This window comes from Lissotriton helveticus, chromosome 7 (genome assembly GCF_964261635.1).
Source record: "Lissotriton helveticus chromosome 7, aLisHel1.1, whole genome shotgun sequence".
Classification (NCBI taxonomy): domain Eukaryota; kingdom Metazoa; phylum Chordata; class Amphibia; order Caudata; family Salamandridae; genus Lissotriton; species Lissotriton helveticus.
In genome coordinates this window covers 1,573,840,456-1,573,862,169 of record NC_136068.1, presented here as the reverse complement: position 1 = coordinate 1,573,862,169, position 21,714 = coordinate 1,573,840,456, and the positions used below count along the sequence as shown (strand labels likewise).

The window sequence follows — 21,714 nt, the reverse complement described above, 5'->3', positions numbered from 1 at the left end:
ACTGCGTACCACAGGGCTCGGCTATCAGCCCCATTTTATTTAACATTTATATGAAACCCCTGATTGCTGTCATCAAAGAGCACAACATTAACATTGTTAATTATGCGGATGACACGCAGTTGATTTTCTCCCTTGAGGGATATAGGAGAGTAGGGTCTGCTATCCTATGGTCACCCCATTTTTTGCTTTTTGCTTCACTGGTTTTCGACTTAATGTGGCTGTGGGTCTGCTAATCAGACCCACAGCCCTGCTGTTCTCTCTCTAAATTCACAACCATCTACTTTAAGTACATCACCAATTGGGATTGGGTCACCTTATGAGCCCCTGTACAGTGTACTATAGGTACCCAGGGCATAGGTGCATCCAAGGCCTACCAGGGGCTGCAGCATATCTTTTGCCACCCCTGGCTGGCCATCCAAACTGACACAACTGGCTGATCACTCAGCTGGGGCAAGGTCGTGTAATCACCCCTTGCTTAGATATAGTATACCTATGTCTAAACCTATATCTGGACACATAGACACCTATAAGTCACTCCTATGGCAGGCCTTAACAATCCTGAAGGCAGAGTGCTTGGTTTTATGTGAAATGGTGCTCTAGGATGAGCTGAGACTGTCTGCAGCTTTCGGAACCATGTCCTTTTAGCTGTTCCAGGATATTGCCATACCATATACTCTAAGTGCATTATGAACCTCGCGGTTAAATGCTATCTTTGGTTTGGCTTTATCAAAACATGTCGTGTAAGGTGTCATACGCTTGGGAATACTACCCCCTCGCCAATTCTGGCGACAGGGGTAGCATTCCACCCTACTAGAGGGAAAAGACATGTTGCTTTCCTTAATCCCGGTTAAAGTTAACCAGAGCCTCAGCATCACAAAATGGATGCTGCTGCCACAGACACAAGTCTGGCCTCCTGCTGCTGACCGAAACTCCAGCAGGGGAGGCCTGGACAATAGGTTTCCTGTCACAGGGAGGTGCTAGCACCACCCCAGACAGGAGATAGTGGATTGGGGCAGGGAGGGCTGAATGAAACTAGACACTGCCTGGGGCACACAAGGTGTCCCATGCATAGGCCAGTTCAAACCGGTGCTGGGGCACTCCAGCCCCAGCGCGAAACTGGACAAAGAGAAAGGGGTGTAACCACCCCCTTCCTGGGTCCCACCCATAGGAGGGACCTAGCAGGTAATCCAGCCCCTTGATTTGGAATAAAGGTAGGAGCTGTGTCCCAAGACTTTAGATAATCCTGACTGAAACTCTGATACGAAACTCTGGACCCTTCGACATCCTACTCGACGTAGAAGACTGAAGAATCTCCCTTGTGGTCAAGAAGTGACCACCCTGTGCAAGCAGGCACCATCAAGCGCTCAACGGTTTGCTTTGTTGTTGCTCCCGCCGGAGCTCGAACGGCAGAGACCGACAAGAACCGGACTTCCAGACTTCCAACAGCCTGATCCACAGCCATAGCAAAGCTGAGACCCGTGGAGGCGATGTGAGACGTGGGACCGGCCATCTTAGAAAGCCAGCGAAGTGCTTTTTGTGCAGCTCCTGAGGCACCCTCGAAGCTGTGCATTGGGGATTGAGAAGCCCCAGCCCCGAGCAGCTTTTGCACCGAAGATCACCTCTCCACACTCACCGAGTGCTGCGTGGGGCCCTTTTGCATTTTCCTGCTCGACGCGTCTGTCCGGTCACTTGCCCGTTGGCCTCTGTGACGACGAACCTCGAATTTTCAACGCTGGTCTGGTTGCTCCAGACTGGCCCTTGCTCCCCTGAAAAAGAGCAGCCCATCAGACCGTACTGGTCTGATCCAGAAGCCATCTTCGATTCCAGCGTGGGTTGCATTTGCCAAGGCCTGTTGACTCCGAATCGAGAACCGACACCGCCGACAGCGAGAGCCTTTGTGGGACAGTCCGTGTCCAGCACCTGGTCATCGTCGACACCTCCTGGTCCACGTGGCAGCGGAGACAGGCTTCACGACATCACCTGATCGCAACCCGACATCGCCTGGTTCCTTCCTGGTCACTGGCTAGTGACCCAGACTCTGTCCCCTCTGCTTTCAGGTACTCTACATCTTCGATCCACCCTTGGATCCATCCGGACTCTTCTCTCCTGGTCACCTGCAGCATCTTTCTCCAAGGCTCCATAGAACCCCACGACGAAACCCGAGACACTTTGACACCTATGCACCCGCTTCCTGTGGGTGAGGCAACGCGAGTACTGCAGTGCTCCTGTAAAGGTTTACATCCCTAGTGTCCTAGTTTTAAGTGGTTAAGTTCTAGTCCAGTCGGAAGACTTCCAAATCTGCAACTTTCTAACTTTACGCACCCATTGACTTCTATTGGTGCACGCGTGTGCATTTAGACACTGCACCCGCATCCTGTGGGCCTCCTGCTCCCTAACTATTGTTAGTCCAGTGTAGCCCTAGCGATTCCCAAGGCCCTAGGCCTTACCATTGTTCGTGACGTGGTTCTTATACCACTATTTTAGTATATGGATTTACGGGCCACCAGGACCTATCCATATTTGTGCAACTTTTGTATGTTATATTAAGTTACTTGTTATATGCTTGTGCTCCTGTGCTCATAAAGAGTTAAGGGGATTTATTTAGAAATAAATACATATATATTTTGAATATATAACCTGTGTGGTGTCCTTTCATTTGGTACTAAAAGGTTTGTATATGGTAAAACAGCTGGCTTCACATGCCCTCTTGAGTTTAGCCTAAGACTGCTTTTGTCCATGCTACCACTAGGATAGCTGGTCTATAAGGTTGACTTTACAACCATCACCATAAGGGTTGTTTGGACTGGTGCAAGGTGCTCACTAGAATAGTGAACATCATATACCAGGCCAACTTCTCACAAGGGAGACCAGTCAACCCTGTTAGAAGTGTTTCATAATTGCCTGCGTGATACGGCGCTCTGGCTGAAGGAGAACTCGCTGCAATTTAATGCAGATAAGACAGAGGTGCTTTATTGTTCTAGGGAAGGATTCCCTCTGTCTTGCCCAGTAACTTCTGGCCCACTGCTACCTCATCCGTGGTTGAACCAGGTCCGCAACCTGGGCGTCATGTTTGACTAAAAACTCACCATGGAAGCTCAGGTTGTGAAAACTGACTTGTTGTCTGGCCATTATTAGATCATTGTGGAAGATCCTTCCTCTGCTACCATCTCATGCACATGCATTAATAGTACGCAGTTAGGGCAGGTGGTAGATCCTTTGGGATTGCTGCTGCCAAACTGTGGAATTAGCTCCCATTGGAGCTTAGACAAGTTAGTGATCTCCCTGTCTTTAGAAGGAGACTTAAAACCTGGCTGTTTCCTAAAACTTAGTTGGATGTCGGTACTGGAGCACTCTTTTTCCTTTCTTTAACCTGAGCTGTCAGCGTCAGGATGCCTTTTTGCTGACAGTGCGCTTTACAAATCAATAAAATAAAATAAATAAATTTGGGGTTGCTCTTTGGTAACTGCATAGTTTGTCTGGGAAGAAGGAAACATATATAGGCTGAGATGACGCCTGTAGTTCACTGGCTCTCCAGGCAGATTTCACTGGTACCAGAAAGGCCGTCTTGATGGTGAGAAGCCTAAGAGAGCGGGCATGAAGCAGCTCAAAGGGAGTACAGATTAGGAAGGTAAGAACCAAGCAAAGGTCAGATCAAGGGATAACGAAGGGAGCTGGAGGAAGTAAGTGTAGCAAACCTTTAAGGAACCTAATTACAATAGGGGACTTGGAGGGAAGGCTGGTCTGGCAGACGCAGGTAAGCGGGAATAGCCGACAAATAACCTTTCAACATGCACAATGCAGAGTTCTATTGGGCCAAAGTAAGGATAAACAGAAAAATTTGGGAAAGGGGTGCAGATAAAGGGTCAATCGGTTTGGCTGTACACCATGCCACAAACTTGTTTCAATGACCGGTGTATACCTTCTTGGTGGTGGTACACTGGGCTGCCAAAATAGCACTGCAGACTTCGGGCGAAAGTTGTCAACTGTCGCCGCTCAATCTCCATGCATGAATCCGGAGCATTGACCGGTATGGCTGGAGAACCACCCCCTGCAGCTGTGTTAGAAGATCTAAGATGAGTTGGGCCCAGTCGTTCTTGATCTTCTTGAGAACTCTTGGTAGGAGTGATACATGTGGAGAGAAGTACAGGAAGCCAGAGCACCACTCGAGATGATGAGCGTCTCCGAGCAAGAGCAATCTTGGAAACCCCAGGTTGCAAAAGTGTTCATAATAAGCATTCTCAAGCAGTGGCAAATACAGTTCTCACCATGGCTCTGTCCCCTACTAAAAGAGATCTTGCATCACCTCCGGATCGAGGCGTCACTTGTGTTCCGCTAGGCATCCTCGGCTGAGTTTGTCCGCACTAGTGTTCAGAGAGCCCAACAGGTTCTGAACCACCAAGGAAATGCCCTGATGTTCCAGCCATGTTCAGGGACGTAGGGCGTCTTGACAAAGGGTCCGCGACCCCACTACGCCCTGTTTGTTGCAGTCTTACATGGCGGTGGGGGGAGGGAGGTATTGTCTGTGAACACCTGAACTAGCCTCTCATTGATGGAGCCTAGAACGGCATTCAACGCAAGCTGGAGCGCCCAGAGCTCCAATAGGTTGATGTGGAGTCCGGAGTTCGCAGGAGACCTGAGACCTCTGTTCTCCACTTCTCCCAGATGCCCACCCCAGCCGTGATGCATCTGTCACTACTGTTAGATCTGCTGTTGACCCATTCGCGGTTCGTCAACCACCACTGTAGATCTTCTGCAGTGTCCTCTGATATCTGAACCATGTCAGAGAGATTGCCCTGATGCTACACCCACTGGAACTTCAGGACCCACTGCAGAGCCCATGGGCATGTGTCACAAGCAGGATACAGCAGACTATGAGGACCAGCAGCCTCAACAAAATCCAGGATAGAAGTTGAAACATCGGTATCATAGCCTGAATTGAATGTCCCAGGCTCGCCGCTCAAGAGGATAAGCCAAAAACTGCACTGTGTCCAGAACAGCCATGATAAAAAGGAGCGGTTGAGAAGGGGTCAGGCACATTGATAGCAAACCCAGCCATGTGCAAGAGGGCCGACGTGGTCTGGAGGTGGGCGACCACTGCCTGGCGTAAGCCTACATTCAACAGCCAGTCATCGAGATAGGGGAAGACTGGCACCCCTGATCACTTCAGGTGAGCTGCAACCTCCGACATCACCTTGGGGCACTGGTAAGCCAAAGGGGAGCACGGTGAACTGAAAGTGCTCCTGACCTACTGTTAACCATAGGTAGCATCTGTGGGCAGGCAGAACAGGGATGTGGAAGTAGGAATCCTGCATGTCCAACTCTACCATCTAGTATCCCGAATCAAGGTCAAACAGGACACGAGCGAGCGTCAGCATTTTGAATTTCACCTTCTTCACAAAGAAACAGATCGCAGGCCTAGGATAGTATGAAGGCCTCCGACCTTCTTGGGCACCAGAAAGTAGTGGGAATAGAAACCATAACCTACTTCTGATGCCAGCACCCTTCTTTATGACTCCCTTGGTCAAGAGAGCTGCAATTTCCTGGTTGAGTAAAGAGATGAGATCCTCTGTCAGCTTGTCGCAAGTGGGTGGCATGGGTGGAGTGATAGTCACAAAGGGGAGGGAGTACCTCCTTTGGACAATCTGGAAAACCCAGTGGTCAGATGTTATTGACCTTCAGTGGAAGTAAACTGGACCCCTGCAAACTAATAGGAATTCCTAGGGCAGGGCAATAATACAGTTGAGGGTAAATCCCTAGGAAATCAAGCGGTCAACACGACAATTAAAAACTCATAAGAAGGAGGACATGGTTTGAAAAAACTCAGTGTGAGAGGTGAGGTACTGTCTAAAACAGGATTCATTTTATTCTCATTTTCTTAAATACATATCTTATTGTGCAACATGACAACAATCGACATAAGCCATCCTAATTGTGGCAGAACACAAATGATATAAGACATTAAATATAACACACAATCAAATTGATAGACTATATAACAATTATCTGGACAAGATGCTGGAATCCTAACAGAAGAAGGATGGCAACATAGGGCTATATGATGGGTCTTCAAGACGTGTTTCGGAGCTCTGTGCTCCTTCATCAGGAAAGCCACAACTTTGTCTAAAAGATTAATAAAATAAACATACAACACTATCCTAAACAACACTGAGGTTTAAAAATAAACATTTAATGGTGATCTACTATATACTGCCACCTTGTCTAATGTTGGATACTATAGTTAACGTTGCCAGCTATGCAATTTACCTAGGGAACAATTTCATCCATGTTATCACTTTAAGTGTGCAGAGTGAAAGGTAGCTTGTGCAACATCGGATACAGATAAGAGTAAAGAGTGCTCAGATTCAGCATCCTAAACTAGAAAATTACAAAATAATTTTTATTTTAGAATCCAAAGTGAATGGATTGCAGTAATTATGCTTAGGAGTGAAAAAAGTTGTATATGGCAAGATAAAATGCTTACTGAATGATAGACGGAAAGATAATCGTCTCTTCCCACTGTTTGTAGTCTACTGGTTTATCAGAAATACGACACACTGATTCTATCTAAAAGGCAAAGATTAAAAATAACTTAAACCTGACGTGTTGTTTAGACAAAAATGACTGGTAATTGTATAAAGCTATTAGGCCCACATGCATCAACAATGCCATTTACGATTCCTTATTAGCGAAAAATAAGGATTCGCTAATAAGCAATAGCAAAAGGTTATGCATGAAGAAATCGCAAAAAAAATTGCAATATCTAAATATTCCTTAATTGCGAGTCGCAAATTGCGAGTCGCAATTAAGGAATACCTCCACATTCATTCCTATGGGCCCAGAGGCCCATAGAATTGAATGGGAAGACATTCTCAATTTGCGATTCGCAATTAGCGAATCGCAAATTGAGAATGCAATTTCAAGGGTGCAGAGGTGTCTTAAGGACACCCTGCTGCACCCCTGAAATTGATCTGTACACATATGTTGCGCACACACATGCCCGAATTCTCAAATTGCAAGCGCCTTGACCCTTGATGCATCGCAAAAGCAAATTTTGCGATCGCAAACGGCCAATTTTTGCGAATCGCACCGTTTGCGATTGCAAAAGGCTTTGATGCATGTGCCCTTAAGTCTATACCTGACAATAGAAGGTGTAGACATAGGAAATATATGTCTCACGCTGTGGCAAATATACCCCGATCATATTTCAGGATGGCTTATAGTAAGAATCTACCTGGGGAGAGATTAATTCTATGATTAGTGATGATTCTAGCGTGGTGAGCAAGACTTGTTGTGGGCTTATTATAGTCGTAGACTAGTAACCTTGGATAGCTACTCAAATAATATGTAACAGGTCACACTCCGGAATGTTCTGATAATAGTTTAATAGCATTGCGTATCCGTTTTTTTGGGGCTTAATACAAACAAGATAAAGCGTCCGAAAAGTGGGGAAGATAGAAACATCCAAATTAGACCTTGGATTCGATGCGATTATAAAACAAGAAACAATAAAGCTATGAAAGGTGAGGAAATAAAATACCAAAAAAGAAAGCAAATACCTCGTAGGTACAAATGAACTGCTGACACAAAGAAGTTCACAGCAACAAACGGTAACCTCTCGGAGGAGGGAAATCAGAATATCTGACAGTACCGAAGCTAGCGACCGATTTGCATGGTCCTACGAATAAAGGCATAAATGAAGGAAACGAAGTCCTAATGATAAAGTGCCCTAAACAAACAAGTAGCAAAGCTACATAATCGCTTACCTGATATATAGGTGTCAATCAATGCACTTCCGAGACTTCCAGCAGACTAACATACGCTGCTCCTGCTGACGTCAATAAGTAAAGGCTGGCCCGTCCACGTGATCGGGTCCTGAAGGGTCAAAGATCAGAAAACTTAGACACCGCTACTGCTATGAGTGCTGTAACCGGCATAATTAAGGGAAAACTCGATACTGGTAAAGTAAATCATTCCCTGTACATGGAGGTGTTTATAAAATTAAAATTGTGTGTATCTGCCGTAATAAGGGAATAATTACGAATGCGCTTCCTAATGCTGAGAATAGGCTCAAATGTGAAGAAAGACTGAATAGTGAGATAGACATGCTGCCATTATAGCGTGTTTAACATTAACCTCTTAAATTATGGAACACTGTAAGTAGTCCATATCTAAAGAGATACCAATAAATATGGACTTTAAACCACCCGGTATTGCATTCATTCTACAGAGCTTTGATTCTTAGAGCACAAGATATTGTCATGCTTGCTCCAATATATAATTAGAGGAGCTAGATAGTGCTGCAGGTGGAACAAGTGAATGCCCGATTTTACATTTGTTCAATAGAGTTTCAAATTCGAAAACTCCAGATATTTTCACGGACGCTCCTATATATATTGTACAGGGGCTGTATAATTACAAGTCGGAATATTTGACCATATAGTTCAGGATCAAAATTTCCAACACGTAGGATCTTTGGTGTGGAATTCGCTTTAAGGCCAATCTAAAATTATTAAACACAATAGCGTTTTCCAATGGCAGATCATTGTTCAGACCTTGTCTGAACGTATTGACGGTGAATATCCAATAGACTTCTCTTTTTTTGCCGATTTCATTGCTTCTGTTAACATCGGATCATTCTATTTTGTGCTAAAATGCACCATTTGATCTCATTAGATGTATGTCCACATTCTTCTAAATGTTTTACTAACGGAACAGTTATCTTCAGGGTTCGGTAAGGCGTGTGGAAACCGCTCTAGACGATTCCCCAACGTAGCTAAGGTCGCTAGGGCACATAATCAAGTATATCACATTCTGGGTTTTGCAATTACACATCTGTTTTGCATTGATAGTATGTCCATTAAGTGAAAACTTTTCACCTTCGATAAAGCTACTGCATACCGTACAGTTGATGTGGGAACATTTGAAAGTTCCTCTAATGGGTAAGGTTCCATCTATGGATTTTTTTAATTAAATGCGTGTCTAATGTAAACCGAGAGTGTAATACAATATCGTTGATATTTCTGTGTCGTCTGTGGGCGGATAGGGGTTTCATCAATTTCTGTTCAATCACTGTTCAATATTTGCCAGTTTGAGTTAATAATGTATCTTATTTGCTCATTCATCGTGGAGTGTTTTGTGATAAATACCAATTGGTCGGGTTTGGTCCGGCTCTGGTGGGTCAGCAAGTGGTCTCTGTCGTAGAACCAAGCTTGTTTGAATGATTCCCTGACGAGGCGGTGGGGATATCCTCTTGCTAGAAACTTCGCTTTCATCAAGATGGCTTGGTTATCTTAGTCGGATAGATTAGTACAATTACGACGTAATCGTAAAAACTGTCGGAAGGGTATGCTCTGTTTTTGTGTGCTGTGGTGATAACTGTTGAAATGTAGCAAGGTGTTTTTAGCAGTAGGTTTGGTAAAAAGAGCCACTTCGAGTTTGCCTGCTAGTTGTCAGATGAGAATATCTAAAAACTCTCCTTGGTGACGGCTGGTGTGTGTAGTAAATTTGAGATTACTATCTGTTAGATTCTGCCATGCTAAAAATTCTGAAAGGTTTTCTTCAATGTCTGTCCAAACAAAAAAAATGTCGTCAAAGTATCTTGACCAGTAATTCTCTGACTCGAAGAAGGGAGCAATTTCATTGTAGATAAACTTGGTTTAGAACAGTGACATATAAATGTTTGTCACTGATGGAGCTACCGATGCTCCCATGCTAACCCCTCTTATTTGATTAAATAAGTTGTTGCTGAATTCCAACGTATTGTCTGTTAAGACGATTGCGCCGCAACCCAAAACAGACTAGGACAGGGGATCTTCAAAGTGTCAATGAACCACAAGACCGCTTATATTGCCTCTATTTGGGGGATGTTGCTATATAGTGACTATGTCTAGAGTCACTAAAATGTCATGAAGAGGATTAAATGGTAAATTCTCCACTTTTATTAATCAATTCTCTTTGATATAGGAAGAAATTTTAGAAATCTGAGGTCGCGGCCAATTGTCTACGTATTTTGAGAGGTGCTCTGTCACTGACCCGATTGTGGATACAATAGGACGATACGGAGGGTCAGAGTTGTTTTTATGTATTTTGGGAACTCTGTATATACACGGCATTTTCCCTTTGGAGCTGTTCGAAAATTCGTACTCTTTACGGCTAATCTGGCCCAGATCGCGAGCAGAGATAGTGAGGTGTTTGATTTTAGTCGTCACTGTAGCAGTGGGGTTCGTCTGTTTGGTTAAAATATTTGATAATTTAAAAGAGTTAACATTTTGTTTGTATGTATTGGTGTCTATAACCACAATCCCACCTCCTTTGTCACAATTTTTTATAGTGACTTTATTATTTTGAGCTTGAGAGGTAAGGGATGTGAATTAGTCTTTATCTAAATTGTAGGTAGGTTTCCTAATAAATCGTATCGCCTGATGAAGGCGATTTAAAATGACCTGCTCAACTATTGCCACCTCTTGTCCTACTTGTTCAAGAGAAGGGATAAAGGTGGACTGCACCGAAAGAGTAGTGTGATCAGGTGGTTCCAATGCCATATGGGAGTTACTGGAGAAGACGTTTTTTAAGTAAAATTTTTCAAAAGATAGACAATATGTCTGTGTATAGTTCAAATCTATTTGTACAAGTATGGGGAACATATGACAGGCCCTTGGAGAGTAGGTTCATACATGCACTGTCTAGAATTTCAGTAGATAAATTAAAGATAAAAATCGCTTCATCTACTGCCAGTACTGTCTGTTTCTGGTCTCTAGCAGATGTTGATTGGGCATACTGATTTATATATTGATAGTTCCCCCTTGTCTGTGGTTGGAATCAAACTCGTGGTCACCCTCTGTGGTTCCCTCGCTGGGCTAAAAAAGGTTGTCTTGCTGTGTAATTTGAGTTAAAGGGATGGCCAGGTCTTGTTTGTTCATAAAGCACAAGTTACTTACCTTCGGTAACGAAATATCTGTAAGAAACAGTAGTTAGTGTTATATTCCTTACCTTAGAATATCCCCAGGCGTCAGACTGGATCCAGAAAGATTTGCGTAGCAGTACCCCTGCGCGTCGGTAGGTGTCGTCTGCGGCTCCACGTCCGTTGTCGTTGGCGCCGGGATGACGTCGCCGGAGTAATTAGACGCCGCCCGCGCGCGCTGACGTCAGTTCTTATACACAGCGTTTCTGCGCCAGGAACGCAGAGCCATGATAAAAACCGACACTGGTGCCATAAAACTAGGTCCCTCAAAGGGATGTACCTTAACCCTAGATATCGGTTCGCAGAACGGGGAGGATGGGTGGGGCGGTAAGGAATCTAACACTAACTACTGTTTCTTACAGATATATCGTTACCGAAGGTAAGTAACTTGTGCATCTGAAAGAAACAGGTTAGTGTTAGATTCCTTATCTTAGAATAGATATCCCAGCAATACCAACCTCGGTGGTGGGTCTGCGAACCAGTGATCACACCAGAAAGTCCTGGAGAACAGAACGGCCAAAAAAGCCATCTCTCCGGACTTGGCTAGCAAACGTGTCTAGTAAACGTGTGCAGCAAGGCCTACGTAGCTGCCTGACAGATGTCCTGCAAGGGGACTCCCCGACCCAGGGCAGTAGTAGCCGCCGTGGCCCGAGTGCAATGGGCCCTCAGCCTTAGCCAAAAAGTAGCATACCTTGATGCACAACACGACCCACCGAGAGATGGTCCGTTTGTGCAAAGAAGGTGGGCAAGGTGATGGACTGCCAGATGTGGAAGGCTGTGACCACCTTGGGCAGGAAAGAGGGACGCGTTCTTAAGACAACTTTGTCTGGATGGACAGAAAGCAAAGGAGGTTTGGAAGTAAGAGCCTGGAGCTCACTCACTCTCCTGGCAGAGGTGATGGCAACCAGGAAGGCAGTCTTAAGAGTGAGAAGATGAAGAGGGCAATTTTAAAGTGGCTCGAATAGGTAAGAACAAGGTTAAAGTCCCACTGAGGCATCACGAAAGGAACAGGAGGAAACATGTGAGTGATGCCCTTCAAAAATCTATTTACAACAGGGGACTTGAAAAGAGAAGGCTGATCAGGTAGCCTTAAAAAGGCTGAAATGGCAGAGAGGTAGCCCTTGATAGTGCCCAGAGCAGCGCCCTGCTGGGGAAACCTCTGAAAGGGGGGCAGAAAGAGGATTCACAGCCTTTGCTGTGCACCATGCCACAAATTTATTCCACCTGCAGGCGTATACCAATTTTGTGGAGGGATGCCTGGCTGTCAGAATCACATCACAGACTTCAGGAGGCAAGTCAAATGGCCTCAACTGTCGCCGCTCAATCTCCACGCATAGAGGTGGACACTGGATAGGTTCGGGTGGAGGACCGTTCCCTGCTGCTGCGACAGAAGGTCCTCCTGAAGAGGCAGACAAATTGGGGGATCGACTGACATGCTGTGTAGCTCGGGATACCAGTATCTTCGTGCCGAGTCTGGAGCCACAAGGATAACTTGGGCCCGGTCGCGCCTGATCTTCTTCAGCACTCTGGGCAGAAATGGTATAGGCGGAAAGGCGTATAATAGACCACTGCTGCACTCGCGACGAAAAGTGTCTCCGAGCGAGTGCAGCCTTGGAAATTCCAACGCACAGAACTGATGACATTGCGCGTTCTCTTCTGTGGCGAATAGATCTAACCAAGGCTCTCCCCACTGCTGAAAGAGACCTAGCGCCACGTCCGAGTTCAGACGCCGTTCATGATCCATCATGCACCGACGGCTGAGTTTGTCCGCTCTGGCGTTCAGGGAACCTGCCAGGTGTTGAACCACTAGGGTTACGCCCTGATGTTCCAGCCATTGCCAGAGGCGCAGAACCTCCAGACACAGGGTCCACGACCCCACCCCACAGTGTTTGTTGGAGTACCACATGGCGGTGGTGTTGTCCGTGAACACCTGCATTACACTCCCCCGGACAGAGGGGAGGAATGCTTTCAGTGCAAGTCGGATCGCCCGCAGCTCCAGAAGGTTGCTGTGGAGCCCGGACTCCGCCGGAGACCAGAAGCCTCTGATCTCCGCCTCTCCCATGTGGCCCCCCCAGCCCAGGAGGGATGCATCCGTCACGACTACGTGCTCCGGTTGGGGTAGAGAGAGGGATCTGCCGCTGACCCAATCGTGGTCCGTGAGCCACCACTGCAGCTGTCACGCAGTGCCCTCCGAGATCAGGACGTGGTCGGACAGGTTGCCCTGATGCTGGGCCCACTGAAATTTCAGGTCCCACTGCAGAGCCCGCATCCGCCACCTGGCGTGATGCACCAGTAGGATGCAGGAGGCCTTCAGCCCCAGAAGCCGCAGCGTCAACCTGACCGAGACCCGGGATAACGACTGAAAGATGGGAATCAGAGCCTGAATATCCCGGAACCGCTGTTCGTGTGGATAAACCCGAAACCGCGCCGAGTCGAGAACTGCTCCGATGAAGAGGAGCTTCTGAAAGGGGCACAGGTGTGACTTTGGCACATTGATGGAGAACCCCAGCTGGTGCAGGAGATCTGCCGTAGTCTGGAAGTGGTTGACGACTGTCTGGGGCGAGCCCGCCTTCAACAACCAGTCGTCGAGGTAGGGGAAGACTGAAACCCCTAACCTGCGCAGATGAGCTGCGACCACCGCCATCACCTTTGTGAACACCCGTGGGGCGCTGGTAAGGCCGAAGGGGAGCACGGTACACTGAAAGTGCTCGTGGCCAACCGTGAACCGCAGGTAGCGCGGGTGGGCCGGAAGAACGGGTGTGAGAAGTTGGCCTGATATATGATGCTCACTAATTCTAGTGATCACCTTGTATCAGTCCAAACAACCCTTATGGTGATTGGTTGTAAAGTCAACCTGATAGACCAGCTATCCTAGTAGCGTGGACAAAAGCAGTCTTTAGGCTAAACTCTTTTGGCATGTGAAGCCAGCTGTTTTACCACAATATAACCCCTTGAATACCAGATGAAAGGACACCACACAGGTTGGTATGAAAATAAACAATATATTTATTAATAACAACACCTCTGAACTCTTTATGAGGTCAGAGGGCTAAGCACATGACAATACCACAAAAGAAATACGAGTTCACACAATATCTACAAGTGTGCCTGAGGGGCACGGCAAACCATATACTCAAAACAATGGAATGGGAGGAAGGAAAGTACTGTAAGGAGATCCAGAGGCTGGGGGATCGCTGGGACTACGCTACGAACTAGGTAAGTAAGGAGCAGGAGGCCCACGGGACTCCCGTGCAGAGTGGGAACTCTCACGCGGGATGCGTACCAACGTCTATGGATGCTACAGTTTACAAAGTTACGGATTCCGGACGAACCCGGCTGGATGGAGGGAAAACAACAGTGGACCTGGACACTAGGATAGTGGACACAGACTTCAGCACCTAGAAGCTTTAGTTACCTAACCCACAGGCTGCGGGTGCATAGGGCTGAAGTTGCGTCGGGTTTGCTGCGTTGACCCCGGTGATGCCTGAAACAAGAAGTTGCTGGCAGTCAGCCAGATGGAGGAGTCCGGTGGTTCCAAGGATGGAACTGGAAGGAAGAAGTCCTGAAAAGAAAGGGGACAGAGTCTTGGTCACTAGCCAGTGACTGTGCTGGAACCAGGAGGGAACCAGGTGCTGTCGCCGCGTTCAGGTGGAGGAAGGGTCGCTTCTCTCTGTAGCTGCGCGGACCAGGAGCTGTTCTTCACGACAAGGCTGGAGGCACGAGCTGTCCCACGTAGTCTGCTGCTGTTGGCGGTGTCGGATTGTCGATCTGGACAACAGGCCTTGGCTAATGCAAGCCACGCGGTGGAACAAAGATGGCGTCTGGTGTGGACCAGGAGGGTCCGGGGTGCTTCTCTCTCACAAGGAAGCAAGGGCCAGTTTGGGGGACCAGACTAGCAGTGTCGAAATCTTCGGGTCGTCTTCTCAGAGGTCACTAGCCAGCCGGCAAGTGACCAGAGAACAGGAAGGGCAGCAACCAGGCAAAAGGGCCCCACGCAGATCACGGGGATGCTGGGGGGCTGGTCTTTGGTGCAGGAGCTGCGTCGGTGTGGGGCTTCTCAGTCCCCAATGCACTCACTCGAGGAACCCTCAGGGGTCGTGCTGGAAGCGCTGTGCGGGTTTCTTCAAGATGGCCGTCTCCACGTTGCTCGTCGCACCCACGGGTCCCAGCTGTGCTGTGGATGTGGGTAGAGGTCAGAGAGGTCTGGAGGTCCGGGTCTTGTCGAGCTGGGTCGTCGGATTCCGGGATGGAAGGACTTTGCAGCAAACCGCACAGGAGCTTGATGGTGCCTGCGAAGCAGGATGGTCACTCCCTGACCATAGGGGAGATTCTTCAGTCTTCTGATGTTCAGGAGGTCGAAGGTCAAGAGTTCTTCGTGGAAGTTGTCAAGAGTAATCTAATCTGGAATGGGACCAGCTCCTACCTTTATTCAGCTAAAGGGGGCTGCACTACGACTAGGTCCCTCCCCTGGGTGGGACCAGGAAGGGGGGTGGTTACACCCCCTATCCTTTGTCCAGTTTCCCGCCAGAGCTGGGGCTGGAGTGCCCCAGCAACTGGTTGGAACCGGTGTATGCACAGGGCACCTTGTGTGCCCCAGGCATGTCTCATTCCTTTCAGCCTTGGCCTACCTAATACACAAAATCCTGTCTGGGGTGGTGCTAGCACCTCCCAAGGCAGGAAACCCTTTGTCTGAGCCTCCCTCGCTGGAAGGACTCCCAGCAGCAGGAGGTCAGACTGGTGTCTGTGGTGGCAGCATCCATTTTGTGATGCTGAGGCTTGAGTTAACTTTAACCGGGGTTTACAGTTACATACATGTTGTGTCCCTCTAGAAGGGTGGAATGCTAACCCCGTCGCCAGAATTGGCGAGGGGTTAGTATTCCAATTCGTATGACACCTTACTCGACATGTTTTGATAATGCTATGCCAAAGTTAGCATTTAACCGCGAGGATTATAATGCACTTAAGAGTATATGGCATAGCGTTATCATGGAACAGCTATTAGGACTTGGTTCCGCAAGCTGCAAACGGGCTCAGCTCATGCCAAAGCACCATCTCACATAATTCCAAGCACTCTGCCTTCAGGTTTGATAAGGCCTGCCATAGGAGCGACTGGTAGGAATATATGTGTCCATTTTAGGGTTAGATTACACCACCTTGCCCCAGCTGTCATGCAGCCAGTTGTGTCTGTTTTGGATGGCCAGGGTGGCATAATACATGCTGCAGCCCCTGGTAGGCCCTGGGTACACCTATGCCCTGGATACCTAAGGTATACTGTACAGGGACTGATAAGGTGGCCCAGTACCAATTGGTAAATGCACCTAGGGTACATGGTTGTAATTTAGAGAGAGAACAGCTAGGCTGTGGGTCTGATCAGCAGGCCCACAGCCAGGGAAAGTCGTAAATCAGTGAAGCAAAAAGCAAAAATCTGGGGTGGCCATGGGATTGCAGACCCCACTCTCCTACAACGGGGATGTGGAAATAAGCGTCCTGCAAGTCCAACGCTACCATCCAGTCTCCTGGGTCCAGGGCAGCTAAGACCTGAGCCAGTGTCAGCATTTTGAACGTCTCCTTCCGGAGGAAGCCGTTGATGTTCCGTAGGTCCAAGATAGGGCGTAGGCCCCCTTTGCCCTTCTTGGGTACCAGAAGGTAGTGAGAGTAGCAACCACACCCTACTTCTGGCCCAGGAACGCGCTCGATGGCCCCCTTGGCCAAGAGGGCCGTAACTTCCTCCTGCAGAAGTCGCAAATGATCCCCCGATACACGGTGGATCTGCGGCGGCATGGCTGGAGGAGTCGCCTTGAAGGGGAGGGAGTAGCCCCTTTGGACGATCTGCAGCACCCACCTGTCCGACGTGACAGTGCGCCAGTGGTGGAGGTGATGGCGAACCCTGTCCCCCACTGGCGTCACTTGGGCCTGAATGCACGGACTAGGAGGGTTTTGAGGCGGATGCTGCGGGGGAAGGTGTGGACTGACCTCGCCATTGTCCCCGACCGCCGCCACAGCGGTTTCCAGGGTCGCCACCGCGTTGGGTATTACCCTGCGGAGCGTGGCTGGCAGCACGTGTGGGTACACCCCTTCTGTGGCCACGAAAGGAGTGAAAGGCAGCCGATTGCTGGCGAGGGGCTGAGATGACCAAGGACTTGGCCGTAGCCCTGGAGTCCTTAAAGCGCTCAAGCGCATGGTCTGCCTTGTCGCCAAAAAGGCGACGGCCATCAAACGGCATGTCCATCAGTGTGTTTTGGACATCGGCCGAAAAGTTGGCGGACCTCAACCAGGCGTGGCGTTTGACCGCCACCGTCGTTGCCATCGCTCTACCTAGTGAGTCGGTGGTATCCAGCCCACACCGGATAGAATATCTGGCGGCATCCCCGCCCTCCACAGGGGCTTGGCCGAGTTTGGCCCGTACCTCTAATGGACACTCTGGCAGCACTTCCGCAACTGTATCCCATAGAGAGTGGGTGTAGCGGCCCAAGAGGCATGCGGTGTTGGAAGACTGCAGTCCCAGACTAAGGGAGGAGAAGATCTTTTTACCGTACTGCTCGTACCTCTTGGATTCCCTGTCCGGCGGAGCCGACGGAAATGCGGTCTGGGAATTGGAGGCCTGGATGACCAGGCTCTCGGGGGTGGGGTGGGTGGACAGGAAACATGGGTCGCCCGGGGCCGGGCGGTGGCGTCTGGCCACGTTCTTATCTACGGGTGAACCCGTAGCGGGCTTGGACCAAGTGCCCAAAAGAACGTCGGTTAAGGCCTCGTTAAACGGCAGCAGAGGCTCGGCTGAGCATGACAGCGGCTTAAGGACCTCGGTGAGGAGGTTAGTCCTCACGGCCGCGACGGGGAGCTCAAGGCCCAGGGCCTTGGCCGCCCTCATCAACACCACACTATAGGTTGCCCCCTCCTCCGTAGCCACGGTAGGAGGTGAGACAAAGCCAGTGTCAGGCGAAGTGTCTATACCACTGGCCTCCCCAAGTTCACCTGCCCAGTCCTCTTGAGACTGGCATTCACGTGCCAGAGGGTCATCAGACCCCTCCCAATCCTCCTCATCACCCATCTCCTGGTACTCAGCAAAGGATGGGGCCGGTTCATGGAAAGTGAACTCTCCGAACGGCGTCTGAAGCGGCGCCGCTCTGGTGCCAGAACCGGGTCGAGGGAGGCGTCGGGGACGGCGCCGCCCGAGGATGGCGCCGGGGGTGACACCTGAGGGGTCGGCGCGGGGAGGTCGTTAAGTTCACCGGCGACGACCCGGATCCGGAACCGAGCCGAAGCCGCCGACCCGCTAGGACCCCCAGACGGGTCTGCTGGGCCCGAAGGCACCGCGGAGCCCGTCGGAGGAGAGAGGGACCTCATGGCCATGAGGAACCACTCGATCTCCTCCGGCGCCGCGTTAGGCCCAGGGACCGGAGGGTATGAGGCCGGACGCGGAGCCGCGTGGGCGGTGCCACCTGAACCCCCGGCCGGGTCGCGCGAGCGTCGGGGGGAAGTCGGAAGAGCGATGACGTCTCTTCGACTTCTTATGCTTACCTGACGACTTCGACCCTGAGGAGTGATGTCGACTCCCGGAGCTCCGATGGCTCCTCTCCCGCAACCGGTCCCTCGACCTCCGTCCGGACCGGGACCTCTCTTGGCGCGGGGCCGACTGCCGGAGTTCGAGTCGCTTACGGGACCGCTCCCGTCTAGCCTTCGAAGTCAGGGCCTGGCAGTCGGAACAGGTCTTGTCGTCGTGGTCGACGCCGAGACAGTGGAGACACCGACGGTGAGGGTCCGTGACCGACATCAGCCGGTCGCAATCCTCACAGGGCTTAAAACCAGGCATCCCTACCGGCACCGTTCGGAGTCGAAGACTTCGAAAAAGGATGATCAAAAGATCAAAAAAGTTTTAGTCAAAAAGTGACTAAGGTACCACTTTTTCCGGATCTGCGATGCTGGCGCAAAAAAGAATCTTCACCGCTGGTCTGGTTGCTCCAGACTGGCCCTTGCTTCCTTCCAAAAGAAGTATCCCGGACACTCCTGGTCCACTCCAGACGCCGTTTCCACTCACCGCGTGGGTTGCCTTTGCCAAGGCCTGTTGACTCCAAATCCGGATCCGACACAGCCAACAGCAAGAGCCTGCGTGGGACAGCTCGTGCCTCCATCCTGGTCGTCGAAGACACCTCCTGGTCCACGTGGCTGCAGACAAGCGTCCACTCTTCACCTGATCGCGACGACAGTGTGAGAAGTTGGCCTGATATATAGTGCTCACTATTCTAGTGATCACTCTGTATCATTCCAAACAACCCTTATTGATGATTGGTTGTAAGTCAACCTTATTAGACCAGCTATCCTAGTAGCGTGGACAAGAGCAGTCTTTAGGCTAAACTCTAGAGGGCGTGTTAAGCCAGCTGTTTTACCATCACATATACCCCTTGAACACCAAGTGAAAGGACACCACACAAGTTGTTATAAAAATAAAGGATATTTATTAATAACAAGTCTACCCTGAACTCTTTATGAGTCAGGGAGCTAAGCACAATACAAAACTCTTACGAAATACTGCAAGTTACACAATTTACACAAATGCCCGAGGGGCACGAAAAACCATATACTCTAAAAGTGGAATGCGAAATACTAGCAGGTAAGTAACACGATCCAGAGGCATCAGGACCGCTAGGACTACCTTACTGAACCCTTAGGTTAGGAGCAGGAGGCCTAGGGAACCCGGGTGCAGAGTGGGAACTCTTACGCGGGATGCGGGACAAAGTCTATGGATGCTAGCAGTTTCTAAAGTTACTGTTTCCGGACGAATCCGACAAGGTAGACTAAAAACGAAAAAGGATCTGGACACCAGGATAGTGAACCTGTGCTGGAGCACCGAAATGCTCGAGTTACCTAGCCCAGGGGCTGCGGCTGCATAGGGTTCAAAAGACGTCGGGAATCCTCGTTGTAGTCTATGGAGCCTGAAAGAAGATGTTGCTGGCAGGCGACCAGTGAAGATATTCGGTGTGATCCAAGGCTGGATCAGTGAAGGAGACGACCTGAAAGCAGAGGGGACTCAGTTCTTAATCACTAGCCAGTGATTGTGTGGGCATCAGGATGGCACCGGATGAGGTCACCGCGATCAGGTGAGTGGGTGACGCGGGACTCTGCAGTCACACGGGCCAGGAGGCGTTGTCGGCGTCCAGGCTGGAGGTGCGAGCTGTCCCACGATGGTGTCTGCTGTCGGCGATGCTGGATCCAAGATTGGAGCAACAAACCTTGGCAAAGACAAGCCCACGCGGTGGAGTCAAAATGGCGTCTGGAGTGGACCAGGAGGGTCCAGGGCACTTCTTGTTGGACAAGGAGCACGGGCCAGTCTAGAGGACCTAGACCAGCGGTGAAATCGTCGTGGTACGTCGTCAGGAGGGCCACTAGCCAACGGGCAAGTGACCGGACAATGTGGCAAGCAGCAAAGGAGCAGAAGGGCCCCACGCAGATCTCGTGGATGCTGGGGGGCTGGACTTCGGTGCTGGAGCTGCTTAGGGTTGGGGCTTCTCATAACCCCAGTGCACTCACTCGAGGGTCCATCGGTGGTCGTGCTGGTTAAGCATTGTGCAGGTCTTGAAGGTAGCCGGTCCCACGGGTCTCGTCGCACCCACGAATCTCAGCTGGGCTGATGATGCAGGTAGAGGTCAGAGATGACAGGGAATCCGGGTCTCGTCGAGCGGGGCAGTCTTGATCCGGAGGATGGACGTGCAGCAAACGGCAAGCGCTTAGATGGTGCCTGCTGGTGCAGGGTGGCTACTCCTTAGCCACAAGGGAGAGTCTTCAGAGAATGACAAGAGTTCCTTTCGTGGAAAGTAGTTCAAGTTTCAAGATGATCTAATTTGGGAAGGGTGCCCGCTCCTACCTTTATTCTAAGAAAGGGGTCTGGCACGCGACTAGGTCCTGCCCATGGGAGGGACCAGGAGGGGGGTGGTTACACCCCTCTCCTTTGTCCGGTTTCTCCCCAGCTCAGGGGCTGGTGTGCCCCTGGAACTGGTTTGAGCCAGCATATGCACAGTGAGCACCGGGGTGCCACTTGCAGTCACCTTCCTCTCAGCCCTGCCTACCTGGGATACACAAAATCCTGTCTGGGATGGTGCTGGCACCGCCCCTGACAGGAAACCCTTTGTCCAGGCCTCCCTCGCTGGAAGGACTCCCAGCAGCAGGAGGTCAGACTTGTGTCTGTGGTGGCAGCATCCATTTTGTGATGCTGAGGCTTGAGTTAACTTTAACCGGGGTTCACAGTTACATACATGTCGTGCCCCTCTAGAAGGGTGGAATGCTAACCCCGTCGCCAGAATTGGCGAAGGGTTAGTATTCCAATTCGTATGACACCTTACTCGACATGTTTTGATAATGCTATGCCAAAGTTAGCATTTGACCGCGAGGTTCATAATGCACTTAAGAGTATATGGTATAGCGTTATCATGGAACAGCTATAAGGACTTGGTTCCGCAAGCTGCAAACGGGCTCAGCTCATGCCAGTGCACCATCTCACATAATTCCAAGCACTCTGCCTTCAGGATTGATAAGGCCTGCCATAGGAGTGACTGATAGGAATATATGTGTCCATTTTAGGGTTAGATATAGGAATACTATATCTAAAGCAAAGGGTGATTACACCACCTTGCCCCAGCGGTCGTGCAGCCAGTTGTGTCAGATTTGGGTGGCCAGCCAGGGGTGGCATAATACATGCTGCAGACCCTGGTAGGCCCTGGGTACACCTAGGCCCTGGATACCTAAGGTATGCTGTACAGGGA

General features: G+C 49.8%; 1 protein-coding gene across 11 annotated transcripts in view; it reads right to left on the bottom strand.

The window, feature by feature from the left end:
* The window catches only part of KASH5 (KASH domain containing 5), a 3,089,192-nt gene that overhangs the window by 1,270,890 nt on the left and 1,796,588 nt on the right, over positions 1 to 21,714 (bottom strand). The gene's annotated exons all lie outside the window — the stretch shown is intronic.